This window comes from Rana temporaria, chromosome 12 (genome assembly GCF_905171775.1).
Source record: "Rana temporaria chromosome 12, aRanTem1.1, whole genome shotgun sequence".
In the NCBI taxonomy this organism is placed as follows: Eukaryota; Metazoa; Chordata; class Amphibia; order Anura; family Ranidae; genus Rana; species Rana temporaria.
The window spans coordinates 137,271,706-137,290,349 of record NC_053500.1 but is presented as its reverse complement, the minus strand read 5'-3'; the positions used below and the strand labels follow the sequence as shown (position 1 = coordinate 137,290,349).

The 18,644-nt window shown below is 44.3% G+C and overlaps 1 protein-coding gene across 1 annotated transcript in view; it reads right to left on the bottom strand.

Moving 5' to 3' along the window:
- Positions 1-18,644, bottom strand: part of ABCC3 (ATP binding cassette subfamily C member 3) — a 120,639-nt gene that overhangs the window by 85,873 nt on the left and 16,122 nt on the right. The gene's annotated exons all lie outside the window — the stretch shown is intronic.

The following is an 18,644-nucleotide window of genomic DNA, read 5'->3' as shown; positions in this document are numbered from 1 at the left end:
CTTCCTACTTCTGCAAAAAAAGAATTTGTGTGTGTGTGAGAGGGTTATTGTAGGACTGCAGCCTGGCTGAGCATTTCCTGGTCTGTGCAGGCGGCCTCCCCCCCCCCCCCCCCCGCCTTCCCCTCCCACACTGCCCCAAGTATTAAATTTGTGCCTCTCTCTCCTCCCCCTCTGTGATGTGAACGCTTTCTTTCCACACCCTGCTACACACACACACACACACACACACACACACACACACCCACCAAGAGCAGGGCACGCCAGGCTGCCAGAAAATCCCTTTCCAAAATAGTCGCGATTTTTTTTGGATAGCTCCTCAAGTAAAATTACTATTTTTTTTTTTTTTAATTCTGCGACCTTTTCTTAAAAGCAGATGTAAGGAGCGGCGTCCGCGGCAGATGGCCCACCCGGCCAATCAGCCGATCTCTCCGGTATTTACAGAGCAATTACAGGGTAGCGCAGCTGGGCTCTCGGGCTGCGAGAGAGAGATCGAGTCATTATTTACCTTCGGCGAGGGAGCCGTGTATATTGTACGACCGACGGACAAAACATATTTGTGGAGTCAAAATAAAAAAAAATAAAAAATTAAAAAAAAGGGAAGGATTCATAAAAAGTTTAAATATTTATGGTACACTTCGCTTAGAGGAAAAGGGGAAGGGGGCGCTGATTAATAAATAGAAAGGACATTTAAAAATAGAAAAGTAAAAAAGACAGCTAAAAATACAATGTAAACAACAAAAGAGGTAATGCAACAATAAAGAATGAATGTAACAATATAAAAATACAATGCAACAGCAAAAAGTAATTTAACAAAGAATTAATGCAATATAAAAATACAATGTAACAACAAAAAGGTAATGTAACAATAAAGAATTAATGTAACAATAAAACAAATACAAAGTAACAAAGAGGTAATGTAACAATAAAGAATTAATGTTAGTGTAAAATTACAATGTAGCAATAAAGAATGAATGTAACAATAAAGTGATTGTTATTTTTTTTTAAAACAACAACAAAAAAAGAAGCTTTACAAACATGTTATACTTACCTCCTCTGTGCAAGGGTTTTGCACAGAGTGGTAACAATCCTCCTTTTCTGGGCCCCCCCCCCCCCCCCGCAGCGCTCCTGGCTCCTCCTATTCTCGAGTGCCCCCATGGATAGCCGGTTGCCATGGTGGGCACTCCCGAGTCCTGCTGCTGCTTCCATTGACACAGACAGCAGGACTCGGCCCCACCCCCTGGCTCCTGTGTCACTGGATTTGATTGGAAGCAGCGGGAGCCATTGGCTCCCGCTGCTATCAATCTGTCCAATAAGGACCGAGACAGTGGCTGTGCTTGTCCCCATTGCTGGAAAGATCGGGTCCAGGTAAGAAAAAAGGGGTGACAGGTGAACCCTATTGGACCATCCATTGCCCTCTATGGAGTGGCAGATGCACAGTGCCTTGAAAAAAGTTTTCATACTCCTTTTTTTTACGGTACATCTAAAAAACGTAAATGTATTTTATTGGGATTTTATGTGATAGACCAACACAAAGTGGCACATCATTGTGAAGTGGAAAGAAAATGATAAATGGTTTTCAATTTTTTTACAAAATAAATATGTGAAAAGTGTGGGGGGGGGGGGTGTACATTTGTATGGCACCCCCCGGAGTCAATACTTTGTAGAACCCCCTTTCTCTACAAGTCTTTTTGGGGATGTCTCTACCAGCTTTGCACATCTAGAGAGGGACATTTCTGCCCATTCTTCTTTGTAAAATATATCAACTTCTGTCAGATTGGATGGAGAGCGTCTGAACAGCAATTTTCAAGTCTTGCCACAGATTCTCAATGCGATTTAGGTCTGGACTGTGACTGGGCCATTCTAACACATCAATATGCTTTGATCTAAACCATTCCATTGTAGCTCTGGCTGTATGTTTAGGGTCTTTGTCCTGCTGTAAGGTGAACCTTTTTTCTTCTAATATTGCCCTGTATTTGGCTCCATCCATCTTCCCATCAACTCTGATCAGCTTCCCTGCTAAAGAAAAGCATCCCCACCACATGATGCTGCCACCACCATGTTTCACAGTGGGGATGGTGTATTCAGGGTGATGTGCAGTGTTGGTTTTCCGCCACACATCGCGTTTTGCTTTTAGGCCAAAAAGTTTGATTTTGGTCTCATGTGACCAGAGCACCTTCTTCCACATGTTTGCGGTGTCCCCTCCCCCACATGGCTTCTCACAAACTGCAAACAGGACTTCTTATGTCTTTCTTTCACCAATGACTTTCTTCTTGTCACTCTTCCATAAAGGGCAGATTTGTGGAGAGACCACTAATAGTTGTCCTGTGGACAGATTCTCCCCCCTGAGCTGTGGATCTCTGCAGCTCCTCCAGAGTTACCATGGGCCTCTTGGCTGCTTCTCTGATGAATACTCTCCTTGCCTGGCCCGGTCAGTTTAGGTGGTCGGCCATGTCTTGGTAGGTTTGCAGTTGTGCCATACTCTTTCCATTTTCGGATGATGGATTGAAGAGAGCTCCGTGAGATCTTCAAAGCTTGGGAGATTTTATTATAACCTAACCCTGCTTTATACTTCTCCACAACTTTATCCCTGACCAGTCTGGTGTGTTCCTTGGCTTTCATGATGCTGTTTGTTCACTAAGGTTCTCTAACAAACATCTGAGGGCTTCACAGTATTTATACTGAGATTAAATTACACACAGGTGGACTCTATTTACTAATTAGGTGACTTCTGGAGGCAGTTGGTTCCACCAGTGCCATCTTAAGAGCATTATAGGCCTGCGGGCAATACAGCGCACTAGGGCCCCGTCTACAGAATCACGTACGAGAATAAGAGTTCATTCACATATTGCGTAGTCGGAACGAACATTCCTGCCTAAGTTTTTCACAGTGCGATTCCGTTTGTATGCAATCCAAGTTCACGGCCAACGCCCTTCGGACAAAAGTCCTACGCTCAAAATCCGATCGTGTGTACCAGGCTCGAAGGTGAAGGTAGAATATTAGGAACAATTCTATTGGATGACAGACGTCGTTTGAAAAGTGCTTAGAAATACAAAATTTGCGATTAACAATCGATTTTGGAACAAACCGACGTTCCTGAATGAAAACCACATACATGATAGAAATTTGTTGGGGAAAATATTTCCATCCTGCGCCTTCAAATTTTTCTCAACATTGCGCTCGAAAAAGGAATAATCGATTTTACCCCCGAACGATCATTCTTAACACGAAAAACGAGCTTCTACTAGCGAGGGGGAGGAGAGAAAAGACATAAATGTAATAGTTGGGGAGAGGGGGTGGAGCTTGGTTGGTGATATTACACACAATAGATATAAACATGTAGAACTAGTTCTGATATAAGATAGCTGAGCCACGCCCTCCGATCACCTCGCCGTGCCAGCCAGGAAATTTGACCTCTGCCACAGATTTCCCAGATTGTGTAATCACTGCAAGAAATCCCAATACAATGTATACACAGACCTATGAAGAGCAAACCCCACTAATAGAAACTCCGATATCCCCCAACAATCCGGGTACAATGTATACAGACCTATGAAGAGCAAACCCCACTAATAGAAACTCCGATATCCCCCAACAATCCGGGTACAATGTATACAGACCTATGACGAGGGAACCCCACTAATAGAAACTCTGATATCCCCCAACAATCTGGGTACAATGTATACAGACCTATAAAGAGCAAACCCCATCAATCCGGGTACAATGTATACAGACCTATGAAGAGGGAACCCCACTAATAGAAACTCTGATATCCCCCAACAATCCGGGTACAATGTATACAGACCTATAAAGAGCGAACCCCACTAATAGAAACTCTGATAACTCCGATATCCCCCAACAATCCGGGTACAATGTTTACAGACCTATGAAGAGCGAACCCCATCAATCCGGGTACAATGTATACAGACCTATGAAGAGGGAACCCCACTAATAGAAACCCCCGATATCCCCCATCAATCCGGGTACAATGTATACAGACCTATGAAGAGGGAACCCCACTAATAGAAACCCCGATATCCCCCATCAATCCGGGTACAATGTATACAGACCTATGAAGCGCGAACCCCACTAATAGGGTCCCCGTCTACATAATAGAAACCCCAATATCCCCCATCCATCTGGGTACAATGTATACAGACCTATGAAGAGGGTCTAGCAAAAAAAAATACTGATTTTAACTTGTAAACACAGTCTGAATAATGGGTCGGTGTTCTGCCGATGAGTGTCCCCCCCCCCCGGCGGATTATGCCCCCCCCCTGTACTGCGCAGGCACGGCGCTTGCCTCTGAAAAATAGCCGAACATGCGGCGCATGCGTGGACCTCGCTGTAAGTGGCCAGACAGCCTCCTGGCTCTTTTTTTATGTCCACCGGGATGATAAGGAATGAGTCTGGATATCAGAAGTGTGCGCAGGCGCCATCTAGAGCTACATGTTTGGCACGTTTTGGAGGCAAGCGCCGCGCCTGCGCAGTATAGGGGGGGGGGGGGGGAGCATAATCCGCCAGGGGACCTTTTTCGGCAAGACACCGGGTCCTTACGTGGGTAACCACTTGCCGAAATACGTTGGCAGAATGGCACGGCTGCGCAAAGCAACGTACCTGTACGTTGCTTTTAAATTGCGGCATAGTGGGCCCGCGGTCATGGAGCCCGCAGGCACGCTCACGGAGCACGCGGTGCGCGCGCCCACTATGCCGCAATTTAAAAGCAACGTACAGGTACGTTGCTTTGCGCAGCCTTTCCTATCTGCCAACGTATATCGGCAAGTGGTTACCCACTTAAGGATCGTGTCATGGAGCGGTAGAACGGGGAAATGCCTATGTAAACAAAGGCATTTCCCTGTTCTGCCTAGTGACATGACAGAGATCTACTGTTCCCTGTCATCAGGAGCAGCGATCTCTGTCATGTTCTAGTGAGACCACAGTTAGAATCACTCCCTAGGACACACTTAACCCGCTTGATCACCTCCTAGTGTTTAACCCCTTCCCTGCCAGTGTCATTTACACAGTAATCAGTGCATTTTTATAGCATCGATCGCTGTATAAATTAATATGGTCCCAAAATAGTGTCCGATGTGTCCGCCATAATGTCGCAGTCACGGAAAAAAAAAAATATCGCAGATTGCCGCCATTACTAATAAATAAAATTATAAAAAAAAATGCCATAAAACTATCCCCTATTTTGTAGACGCTATAACTTTTGCGCAAACCAATCAATAAACGCTTATTGCGATTTTTTTTCCAAAAATATGTAGAAGAATACGTATCGGCCTAAACTGAGAAAGAAATAATTTTTGGGGATATTTATTATAGCAAAAAAGTAAAAAAAATATTGCTTTTTTTTTTTCAAAATTTACGGACTTTTCTGTTTATAGCGCAAAAAATAAAAAAACGCAGAGGTGATCAAATACCACCAAAAGAAAGCTCTATTCATGGGAAGAAAAAAAAAAAAAAAAAAAAAAAAAAAGGACGTCAACTTTGTTTGGGTGCCACGTCGCACGACCGCGCAATTGTCAGTTAAAGCGACGCAGTGCCGAATTGCAAAAAGTGCTCTGGTCAGGAAGGGGGTACATTCCTCCGGGGCTGAAGTGGTTAAAGGAGATTCCGCCTCCAGGCAAGACACTGAAATGCGTTCACTATGAGTGGCAGTAGTTGGTGGCCTGGGGGGGGGTGGGGTGGGACAGCTCGGCCTGAATGGACTGCTATGTAGATCATTATCGGGGATCTTTATGACTTTCTAAATGATGTTTATTGTTCTGGATGCTGAAATCCTGTAAACTCCCGGCAAGATTTGGGAAGTGAGAGGATGGCGATGACAGGCCAGTTCCTTCCTTTGCGTTTCTATTCCCTGCCACGGACGGTGGATGCGTTAGGAAGGCGAGGAGGACGGTGTAGGTGATCACACTCCAATAAGATGATCGGGGAACCCCCCCAATCACCTCCTCCTCTACTCCACCCCTACATGAAAATCCATTCATAGAGTGAAACTGACCTCAGTAATTTTTATTTAAAATTCTCTTTCTTTGTTTCAATTATTATTTATTTGATGATCACTTACATCTCTGGTGGGTTCCCGGGGGGTTCGGGGAAAACTATTCTTAGTGATCCGTCCGGGAATCCAACTTCACCGACAGAAATAGATAGACGCAGGGCAGACGCCGATCAATAGAGAACGCCGTCTCCGTTACAAATGTTATTTTCTTCAGAAGTGAGAACACAAATGGAAATAAATACTGGAAGCTCACGTTTCCTTAATGGGGGTTTCCATTTTAAATGGCCATATCCAGACAGCGGTGAACTGTCTAGAGGGGGATGAACTAGAGAAATGAATGATCAATATTGTAACCAAGGAGGAGTTCTGGCCTCTGAAAGTCTCACGTTCTTACTACAAAGCAGGGCTGGACTGGGACAAAAATTTGGCCCTGGACTTCATCCAGACTGGCCCACTTCACCCCCCCCCCCGGCCACCCAAGCCCCCTCTCCCCTTCCACTAGCCATTCTACTTTATTAGAGTAGACCAGCTGGTACTGGTACTCTTATAGGCAGTACCAGTGTGGAAGCTAGACATTATTTCACCCGGGGCAAAGAATCAGTTTGGTGCCCCCCCTTATGGGACAAGATTAGGCAGAAGTGAGAAACTCCCAGGCCATAGCTGTTGAGTCAGCTGTCTGTCCCCTCCCCCTTGCTCCTCTGTCGTCCCCCCTGCTCCTCTGGCCCCCCCCTGCTTCTTTGTTCCCTCCCAGGTGAGCGCTGCGGGAAGGGAGAGACAGAGGAGCGGAGGGGGGTGGCAGTCCGCTGTCACTGAAGCCGGCCCACTGAGCCATCAGCCCACCGGGAAACTCCCTGTAGTCCTAATGGCCAGTCCATCCCTGCTACAAAGTGGATTGTCGGAGTCAGACTGCGCCCCCCCTCCACATTCCTTTCCACCATAGGCAGGGATGGACTGGCCATTGGAACTACAGGGAGTTTCCCGGTGGGCCGATGGCTCAGAGGGCTGGCTTCAGTGACAGCAGACCACCGCCACTGTCCGCTGCTCTATCTCTCTCTTCCTGCAGCACTCACCTCCTCTCCCTCCCCGCAGCGCTCACCTGGGGGGAACAGAGAAGCAGGGGGAGGACCAGAGGAGCAGGGACGACGACAGAGGAGCATGGGGGGAGGGGACAGACAGCTGACTCAACAGCTATGGCCTTGGAGTTTCTCACTTCTGCCTAATCTTGTCCCAACTGATTCTTTGCCCCGGGTGAAATAATGTCTAGCTTCCCAACTGGTACTGCCTATAAGAGTACCAGCCGTTGTACTCTAAAGTAGAACGGCTAGTAAAGGGGGAGAGGGGGCTTGGGTGGCCGGGGGGGTGCGGGAGTTGTCCGGTCGCCATGGGAGAGACCTGTCAAAGTGGGCCAGTCTGAAAGAAGTCCAGGGCCAAATTTTTGTCCCAGTCCAGCCCCGACCATAGGTGTATGGAGCCTATGACATTAAAGGGCTTGTAATAGACCACCACTGGTAGCGCAGCCATCTTTATTGTTGACAATCACTTTTTTTTGTCAAAAGGGAAACTCCAAAAAAAAAAAAAAAAAAAAATCTATGAACTTGCTATCTTCTCTGAAAGCAGAGGGCGGAGCTGGGACCTAGAAACATTCTGGCGGGATTTTCAAGCCGAGTCATTTTGGTGAATGAAAATACCGGCAACCACAGGGAGCAATCTAGCCAACAGGACAAAGTGGATGCCAGGATGGAAACGGCAGCCAAGCAGAAACGCGAGCGGGGCCATTAAATAACCAGCATTTTGATGATGTGCAATAAACTCTTTATATATTTATAAAAAAAAAAAAAAAAACACACCTTAATTAAGTATTTTTCTTGTTGTCTGTATTTGTTCATGTTTCCTCTTTTTGTGTATGTGTTGTAATTTGTTATAATAAAGAAAAGAAGCAATTATAAAAAAAAGTCATAATAAAAAAAATAAAATAAAAAATAATAATATTGGGTCAGGTCAGCCAATAGGGTGGCAGCATCCGAAGCCGTGAGGGTTCATTGTCTTCATTGAAGACGCACAAGCACTGTGTCCTTTGTCCCAGTCGTTATACCAGTTCCAGCCATGCACGATCATGCTAAATCGTTTAAATCCCCGTAGACTATACCTGACAACCAGAGCGCCAACAAACAAAAAAATGCTGAGCGTACATTATTCAGCATTGTTCATCGAGCGTTATTCAGCATTCTGACCTCACCAAACTGCTGAACCATCTGCTGGTTTCATCATTCATAAGTGTCTTTAGATGTTGCATCACATCAGATTTTACAAACTAGTAGTAAAAAAACACACATACACACACACTGTATATATATATATATATATATATATATATATATACACACACACACACACATATACATATATATATATATATATATATATACATACACACACACACACACACACATACATATATATATATATATACACACACACACACACACACACACACACACATATACATATATATATATATACACATATACACACACACACACACACACACACATATATATAAAATCACAACTTGTATATTACATTTTTTTTTATTAATAGAAAAATAGTTTTATATATTAAAATATGGATTATAAATATTAACAATATTTTTCTATTAATAAAAAAATGTAAATATACAAGTTGTGAATTATATATATATATATATATATATATATATATATATATATATATATATATATATATATATATATATATATATATATATATATATATATATACACACATATATACACACACACACACACACACACATACATACATACATATATATATATATATATACACATACATATATATATATACACATATACACACACACACACACACACACAAACTTGTATACTACATTTTTTTTTAATTAATTGAAAAATATTGTTTTATATATTAAAATGTATAAATATTAACAATATTTTGCTTAAAAAAAAAAAAGGTAGTACAGTATACACGTTGTGATTATATATACACGCACCTGTGCATTCCCCCTTTAGTTCACTGGAGACTTGATACCATCCTTGATGAGCCTATTATTATTTAATGCATAAAAATAAAGTAATATTTTTTTTTTATTATTTGCAATATTTTTTTATATTAATAAAAAAAAATGTATTGTTGTATTGTGTGTATAGAGATTAATATATATATATATATATATATATATATATATATATATATATATATATATACACACACACACACACACACACACACACACACACACACACACACACACACACACACACACACACACACATTTTTTAAATTAATATAAAAAAATATTTTATATTAAAATATAGATTACAAATAATACAAAAAAATATTATTACTTCATTTTTTTGCATAAAATAATATTAATAATAATAATAATAATAATAATAAAAGGCTCTTCAAAGGATGGTATCAAGTCTCCAATGAGCTCAAGCGGGAATGCACAGGTGCGGGTGCTTCTAATGGGTGCGACGGCTCTGGCGGAAGGGCTTGGTGGGTGTGCAAGGTCACTGTGTAATAAGTCGTATTAAAAGAGAGAGCATAACATGGGAATTTCAGTGTGTACACAGTAACATTACCCCAATGTGTAAAGATGCCACACCTTCTACTACCATGAGCTCTGAAAGGGAATCTGTGCTATCTGGAGAGCCAGATTAGCTTTTTTCATTTTTCTTTTGTGTGAAATACTACAACCTCATTGTATTACAAAACTGCCCCGAAATAACCTTGGTCATTTCCTTTCGTTATTTAACAGGACTTGATGAAGGTCACGGCTAAAACACTGGGTGGTCAGTAAGTAGTAGAGATTCTGAGGAGCACTCAGTACAGGGAGGACCTGTAATGCCTTGTACACACGATCGGAATTTCCGATGGAAAAAGTCTGGCGGAATTTCCGATGAGATTTGGCCGGGCAAAAGCCCGATCGTGTGTACGCGGCATCAGGCTACGCAATACTCCAGGGCTGCGGCCCTCTGGTTTAACCCATATGATGGCTGATGTGCTGGTAAACTGAAGGAGTAACATCAAAGAGGTTTGACATTATGTGTAGAGGCCAACCTCATAACTTTTTCACCATCTGTGTCCTGCATACAGCTGGTAGCCAGCTAAGGAAGAGAATGCTGAATATATATGACTGACCTGCAGCCAATCATCTCCTTTTTTACACAGAATGGGAAGGCATGTAGAACAGACAGGGAAGGTCAGGAAGAGGTCATGAGGAAGGTCAGGATAAATGGTTAGAGGGAGGTTCAGGGAGAAGAGCAGGGAGATGTTTAGAGAAAGAGGTGTAAAAGGGAAATCACAGAGGAGGTCACAAAAAAGGTCATGGTAAGGTAAGAGAAAAATGTCAGGGAGACGCTAAAGGCGGGATCCAGAGAGAAGTTTACGAGAAATAATTAGGGGAAGGTAAGGGAGAAGATTGTGGGGGGGTCCAAGTTGAAGGCCAGGGGGAAAGTCAAGAGGAAGGCCAGGGGGAAAGTCAAGAGGAAGGCCAGGGGGAAAGTCAAGAGGAAGGCCAGGGGGAAAGTCAAGAGGAAGGCCAGGGAGATGTGAGTAAGGTCAAAGAAGAAATTCTGGAAATAGATCACGAAGAAAGCCAGGGAAAAAAAAAAAAAAGGGAGAAGGTCAATAAGTAGGCAAGGGAGAAGGTCAAGTAAGGTGCAATGAGAAAGTCGAAAGTCATGGTAAGGGAGAATGTCAAGGGTAAGGCCAGAGAGGAAGTCAGGAAAAAGACTAGGGAAATGGTCAGGGAAAGGTGAGGGAGAAGGTTATGGGAAGGGCAAGGGGACAGCCAAGGATTAAGTAAGGAGGCCGGACAATGGGAAGGCCAGAGAAAAAAGAAGAAGGAGGAAGGTCGTTGGGAAGGCCAGGGAGAATGAAGAGGGAGAAGGTGAGGAAGGCGGCCAGGAAAAGGGGTCAAGGAGTAGGTAAAGACAGGTGCCAGAGAAAAGTTCAGGTAAAGGAGAAGCTTAAGGGGTCAGGGAAGACCAAAAAGAGTAAAAACGTCAGGAGGCAGGACAGGGGGAAGGCCCGAAAGAAAGGGGGAAGGTCTAGGGAGATATTTCGGAGAAAAAAAAGTCAAAGAGAAGGATGAAGGTGGCCATGGAAAAAAGGTCAGAGAGAAGATCAAGGCATGTGCCAGAGATAAGGACATGGAAAGGTTAGGGGAGTACAAGGGAGAAGGCCAATGAGAAAGTTCAAGGGGAAAGCCAGGGAAATGGGTGCGAAAGGTGGCAAGGCAAAATGGGTAAGAAAGGTGGCCAGGCAAATGGGTAAGAAAGGTGGCCAGACAAATGGGTAAGAAAGGTGGCCAGACAAATGGGTAAGAAAGGTGACCAGGGAAAATTGATCTGAAAGGTGGCTAGGAAACAGATCAAGAAAACGATAAGGGAAATGGTCCAGGCAGGTGCCAGAGAGATATTCCAATGAAAAAGTCAGAGGGAAGGATGAAGGTGGCCATGGAAAAAGGTCAGAGAGAAGATCAAGGCATGTGCCAGAGCTAAGGACATGGAAAGGTTAGGGGAGTTCAAGGGAGAAGGACGGTGAGAAAGTTCAAGGGGAAATCCAGGGAAATGGGTGCGAAAGGTGGCAAGGCAAAATGGGTGCGAAAGGTGGCCAGGGAAAATTGATCTGAAAGGTAGCCAGGAAACAGATCAAGTAAACGATCAGGGAAATGGTCCAGGCAGGTGCCAGAGAGACAGAGGCGTATCTAGTGAAAATGGCGCCTATGGCAAGCACTGAAACTGCGCCCGTCAAAATATTTTCAGTGTAAAGGGCCATCTTTTCACTGCATGAGATGCACACAGATATTTAGTACATTCATGGGCATTAACACAGCCCCTGCTCGCACCTTGATATCCGTTTTGGTGCAGGGACATGCCCCCTGAGCACAGAGTGTGCATTCAAGGACATTCACCCGCACCCAAAATGGAAGTCAATTTGGGAACAATAACCCTCCCTTACTCCATCCAACAACTCTAGTTCTACTTGAAGTATGAAGGAGACCTGCCCCAAGAAAGGTGCCCTCAATGACAGGTACCCGAGCAGGGTATGGAGATCTCAAAGAGCACAGTGCCAGTCTCCAGGTCCCTGATCTTGAAGAAAGTGAAGTCAATCCTGAACACATTCTCTGCACAGATAATCTGATGACAGAAGACATGCGCCAATAATGACACACAGCGTCTAGCACAGGCCGGTGACAGGTCTACTGACAGTAACTCACTCTCTGTGACCCGGCCTCAGGCCTAGAACATGCTTCCAGTCTCAGCTCCTTCAGGCCTAACAACTCCTATTTGGTGACCGCAGCCACTCCCCAGAGCTCCCCATCACTGTCCTCCCTCCCATGCACGGGGAGAAGTTTAAAAAGCTCTACTTTTAAATTCAGTGAAGAACTTTTATACTGGCTTCCCTGCTCATGAGCGCCCCCTTGATATGGCGCCCATGGCACTTTCCATAGCTGCCATACCCTAGATACGCCACTGCAGAGAGATATTCCAATGAAAAAGTCAGAGGGAAGGATGAAGGTGGCCATGGAAAAAAAGGTCAGAGAGAAGATCAAGGCATGTGCCAGAGATAAGGACATGGAAAGGTTAGGGGAGTACAAGGGAGAAGGCCTATGAGAAAGGGCAGAAAAAGTGTCAAAAGGAAGTTCAAGGGGAAAGTCAGGGAAATGGGTGCGAAAGATGAGCCGGGAAATGGGTGCGAAAGGTGAGCAGGGAAATGGGTGCGAAAGAGGACCAGGGAAATGGGTGCGAAAGAGGACCAGGGAAATGGGTGCGAAAGAGGACCAGGGAAATGGGTGCGAAAGAGGACCAGGGAAATGGGTGCGAAAGAGGACCAGGGAAATGGGTGCGAAAGAGGACCAGGGAAATGGGTGCGAAAGAGGACCAGGGAAATGGGTGCGAAAGAGGACCAGGGAAGTGGGTGCGAAAGAGGACCAGGGAAGTGGGTGCGAAAGAGGACCAGAGAAGTGGGTGCGAAAGAGGAACAGGGAAATGGGTGCGAAAGGGGAACAGGGAAATGGGTGCCAAAGGTGATCAGGGAAATGGGTGCCAAAGGTGAGCAGGGAAATGGGTGCCAAAGGTGAGCAGGGAAATGGGTGCCAAAGGTGAGCAGGGAAATGGGTGCCAAAGGTGAGCAGGGAAATGGGTGCCAAAGGTGAGCAGGGAAATGGGTGCCAAAGGTGAGCAGGGAAATGGGTGCCAAAGGTGAGCAGGGAAATGGGTGCCAAAGGTGAGCAGGGAAATGGGTGCGAAAGGTGAGCAGGGAAATGGGTGCGAAAGGCGAGCAGGGAAATGGGTGCGAAAGGCGAGCAGGGAAATGGGTGCGAAAGGCGAGCAGGGAAATGGGTGCCAAAAAACGGCCAGGGAAAAGTGATCTGAAAGATGGCCAGGTAAGGGGGTTAAGAAAACGATCAGGAAAATGGTCCAGGCAGGTGCCAGAGAGAAGGTTGTGGAAAGGTAATAGAGAAGGTCAGGGAAAGTAAGGGAGAAGGTCATAGAGAAAGTCAGGGGAACGGTCTGGAAGAGGGTAAAGGCAGGTGCCAGAGAGGAGGATTAGCCGATATCTCACCAACAATCTCTCTCCGACAGACATCTGCCTATCTATAGTCGTATATCATCCCGAGAACAGCAGGTGAGGCAACATTTACTTTCCATGACATAGTCATTTCATAAGAGTGCAGACCAGAAGAGCGAGTCACCAAACCACAAATAAAATGACTCAATCCGGAGAAGGGTTACAGCGGAGGACATTGCACTGAGCTCACTCGCACAATGGCGGCACCTCCAGATATTTATATACTGTAATCAGCGGCTGGAGTCAGAGAGGAAATGTCCCCGTTCAGGAAAACGTAATCTCATTACAACCATCTGGGTGGCGACACGCTCAGCTGCAGCTTTGGTTTCCTGAAAAGTGACAAATGATGCAGAAGGCAATTTCTGCAGAGAGACGAGTTTTCAGGAAACAATGTCAGAGCGCACAGGCTGCAGAGCGAGGGGGTGTTAGGTCACAATGCATCTGAGACAGGTGGGAACTTTGGAGTTCATCAGCTCAGCCAGTAATCTGAGCTCCACCATTCCCCTCCCCCCAAAATAAATAAATAAAAAACAAAACAAAAAGCATCCTCAGTACAGCAGTGTGCTAGAAAAAAATGATACATTAAAGACCGGCCTTACAGCACTGGAGTCCTGAGCTCAATCCTCACTCAAATCCCATGAAATGCATGTAGTCTATTAAAATATTTTCTGATCTAACTGACCCTAGAGTGACTAACTTTTTTGCTTTGATAGAGATATTAGAGTGTAAGCTCCTGTGGCGTAGAGACTTCTGGACTGGCTCAGTGTTCTCTGTACAGCACTATGGACAGGGCCGGCCTTAGGTGTTCAGGCGCCCTGTGCAAGCTAATCCTGTGGCACCCCCCCCCCCCCATCTTCACCCCTCGCCCCCTGGTCACCTAAACATACACAAAGAGGACCCCTTTACATTACACAGCACCCTGCATCACTGGACCCCTTTACATTACACAGCACCTTGCACCTATGGAACTCTTTACATTACACAGCACCCTGCACCTCTGGACCCCTTTACATTACACAGCACCCTGCACCTATGGAACTCTTTACATTACACAGCACCCTGCACCTCTGGACCCCTTTACATTACACAGCACCCTGCATCACTGGACCCCTTTACATTACCCAGCACCCTGCATCACTGGACCCCTTTACATTACACAGCACTCTGGACCCCTTTACATTACACAGCACCCTGCATCACTAAATCCCTTTACATTACACAGCACCCTGCACCTATGGAACCCTTTACATTACACAGCACCCTGCATCACTGGACCCCTTTACATTACACAGCACCCTGCATCACTGGACCCCTTTACATTACACAGCACCCTGCATCACTCGACCCCTTTACATTACACAGCACCCTGCATCACTGGCCCCCTTTACATTACACAGCACCCTGCATCACTGGACCCCTTTACATTACACAGCACTCTGGATCCCTTTACATTACACAGAACCCTGCAGCTATGGACCCCCTGCATGTTACACAGACCCCCCTTCAGTGCAGACCCCCCTTCAGTGTATCCACCCCTTCAATGCAGATCCCCCCGTTCAGAGTAGCCCCCCCCTTATTGCCAGTCTGACACCCCCCCCCCCCCCAGTGTGTGGTACGCCCCCAAACCCCCCTTGTACGCCTCTGGATGGCCGCACGGTGCCCCTGTTGCCCATGGCGCCCTGTGCGGCCGCACAGCTCGCACACCCCGAAGGCCGGCCCTGACTATGGAATATGTCAGAGCTCTATATTGATAATAATAATATTATTATTAATGAGTGACTGTGGAGGGACATTAGAGTGTAAGCTCCTCTGGTGCAGAAACCGATATGACTGACTCAGTGTTCTCTGTACAGCACTACATGTCAGAGCTTTATAAATATGTAATATTAATAATAATAATAATACATATTTATATAGCTCTGACATATACCACAGTGCTGTACAGAGAACATTGAGCCAGTCACATCAGTCTCTGTACCAGAGGAGCTTACACTCTAATGTCCCTCCACAGTCACTCACTACTATTAATAATAATAATAATATTAATAATAGTAGCGTGTGACTGTGGAGGGACATTAGAGAGTGTAAGCTCCTTTGGTGCGGAGACTGGCTTAATGTTCTCTGTACAGCTCTATGGTATATGTCAGAGCCATATAAATGTATAATAATAATAATAAGAAGAAGAATAAGAATAATAATAGCGTGTGACTGTGGAGGGACATTAGAGTGTAAGCTCCTCTGGTGCAGAGATTGAGGAGACTGGCTCAGTGTTCTCTGTACAGCACTGTGGAGGGACATTAGAGCGTAAGCTCCGTTGGTGCGGAGACTGGCTTAATGTTCTCTGTACAGCTCTATGGTATATGTCAGAGCCATATAAATGTATAATAATAATAATAAGAAGAAGAATAAGAATAATAATAGCGTGTGACTGTGGAGGGACATTAGAGTGTAAGCTCCTCTGGTGCAGAGATTGAGGAGACTGGCTCAGTGTTCTCTGTACAGCACTGTGGAGGGACATTAGAGCGTAAGCTCCGTTGGTGCGGAGACTGGCTTAATGTTCTCTGTACAGCTCTATGGTATATGTCAGAGCCATATAAATGTATAATAATAATAATAAGAAGAAGAATAAGAATAATAATAGCGTGTGACTGTGGAGGGACATTAGAGTGTAAGCTCCTCTGGTGCAGAGATTGAGGAGACTGGCTCAGTGTTCTCTGTACAGCACTGTGGAGGGACATTAGAGCGTAAGCTCCGTTGGTGCGGAGACTGGCTTAATGTTCTCTGTACAGCTCTATGGTATATGTCAGAGCCATATAAATTTATAATAATATTATTATTATTATTATTATTATATTATTTAATAATAATAGCGTGTGACTGTGGTGGGGATATTAGAGTGTAAGCTCCTCTGGTGCAGAGACTGAGGAGACTGGCTCAGTGTTCTCTGTACAGCACTGTGGTATATGTCAGAGCTATATAAATATGTAATAATAATAATAATAATAATAGCAGTGTGTGACTGTGGAGGGGAAATTAGAGTGTAAGCTCCTCTGGTGCAGAGACTGATGTGAATGGTCCATTGTGCTCTGTACAGCACTGCGGTATGTGTCAGAGGTATACATGTAGAACATCTTTCAGCAATACGATTTGTTCATCGCATAGGAATTTGGCGGCGAGGGTCGGGGCACAGGGGAGAATTATGCGCTTCCTTTGCAGGGAATGTCATGGTTCAGCTTTTAAAAAACAGTTAGCGAGTCTCTTAAAAGCAACGCAGCCTGGTCACCTTCCCTGAGCCTGTGATTGGATAGTGAAGAAGAAGAAGCACCCCGAGTCATCTCTTTGCTCTCTTCTTCTACCAGCATGCTACCTGTCAGTATGAGCACTGCAGCACGCCTAGTTATTCTAATGCTGGTCCTCCCTATCCCAGTCTGAGTGCTGCTGTACAGAGATTAAAAGGAGGTTGCTACCAATCAAACTCAACAACTTCAGCTGTATTAGGACCCCCCCCTGTATAAAACAAAACTGGCTTTACATTTACTTTTCTGACAAGTGGGGGGGGGGGGGGGGGGGGGGGGGGGGGAATCATTTTTTATATTGAAGAGCATCTACCAAGAACTCTACAGGAAAGCAAAGATTTGTTCCCTGGATGGGTAAAGACAAAGTCTAATTTTTCCATGGTGATGCCAGTTTTATCTTGTTGGGGTAGCGATAAATCATTTTTATTGGGTACAGAAACTGCATTCATTGTTGTATTTCAATATCTGTTAAGCCTTAAATAAAAATTATTTACCTCTCACATTATTATCACCGTGTTTATTTAATGCGGGATTTTCCTTTAGATGTTCTCCAAGATAAAATTACTCAAAAAAAAATAAATAAAAAAAAATATATATTTCTCTGTGAAGGTGATGAGAACAGAGAGAATTTTTTGTAGATGTGAACCTGATATTCAGATAGATCTCTTAGAATGATCCGATATACATATTGGGGATAGATCCCCTAGAATGATCCGATATACATATTGGGGATAGATTCCCTAGAATGATCCGATATACATATTGAGGATAGATCTCCTAGAATGATCCGATATACATATTGGGGATAGATCCCCTAGAATGATCCGATATACATATTGGGGATAGATCCCCTATAATGATCCGATATACATATTGGGGATAGATCCCCTAGAATGATCCGATATACATATTGGGGATAGATCCCCTAGAATGATCCGATATACATATTGGGAATAGATCCCCTAGAATGATCCGATATACATATTGGGGATAGATCCCCTAGAATGATCCGATATACATATTGGGGATAGATCCCCTATAATGATCCGATATACATATTGGGAATAGATCCCCTAGAATGATCCGATATACATATTGGGGATAGATCCCCTAGAATGATCCGATATACATATTGTGGATAGATCCCCTATAATGATCCGATATACATATTGGGGATAGATCTCCTAGAATGATCCGATATACATATTGGGGATAGATCCCCTAGAATGATCCGATATACATATTGGGGATAGATCCCCTAGAATGATCCGATATACATATTGTGGATAGATCCCCTAGAATGATCCGATATACATATTGGGGATAGATTCCCTAGAATGATCCGATATACATATTGGGGATAGATTCCCTAGAATGATCCGATATACATATTGGGGATAGATCCCCTAGAATGATCCGATATACATATTGGGGATAGATCCCCTAGAATGATCCGATATACATATTGGGGATAGATCCCCTAGAATGATCCGATATACATATTGGGGATAGATCCCCTAGAATGATCCGATATACATATTGGGGATAGATTCCCTAGAATGATCCGATATACATATTGGGGATAGATCCCCTATAATGATCCGATATACATATTGGGGATAGATTCCCTAGAATGATCCGATATACATATTAGGGATAGATCCCCTATAATGATCCGATATACATATTGGGGATAGATCTCCTATAATGATCCGATATACATA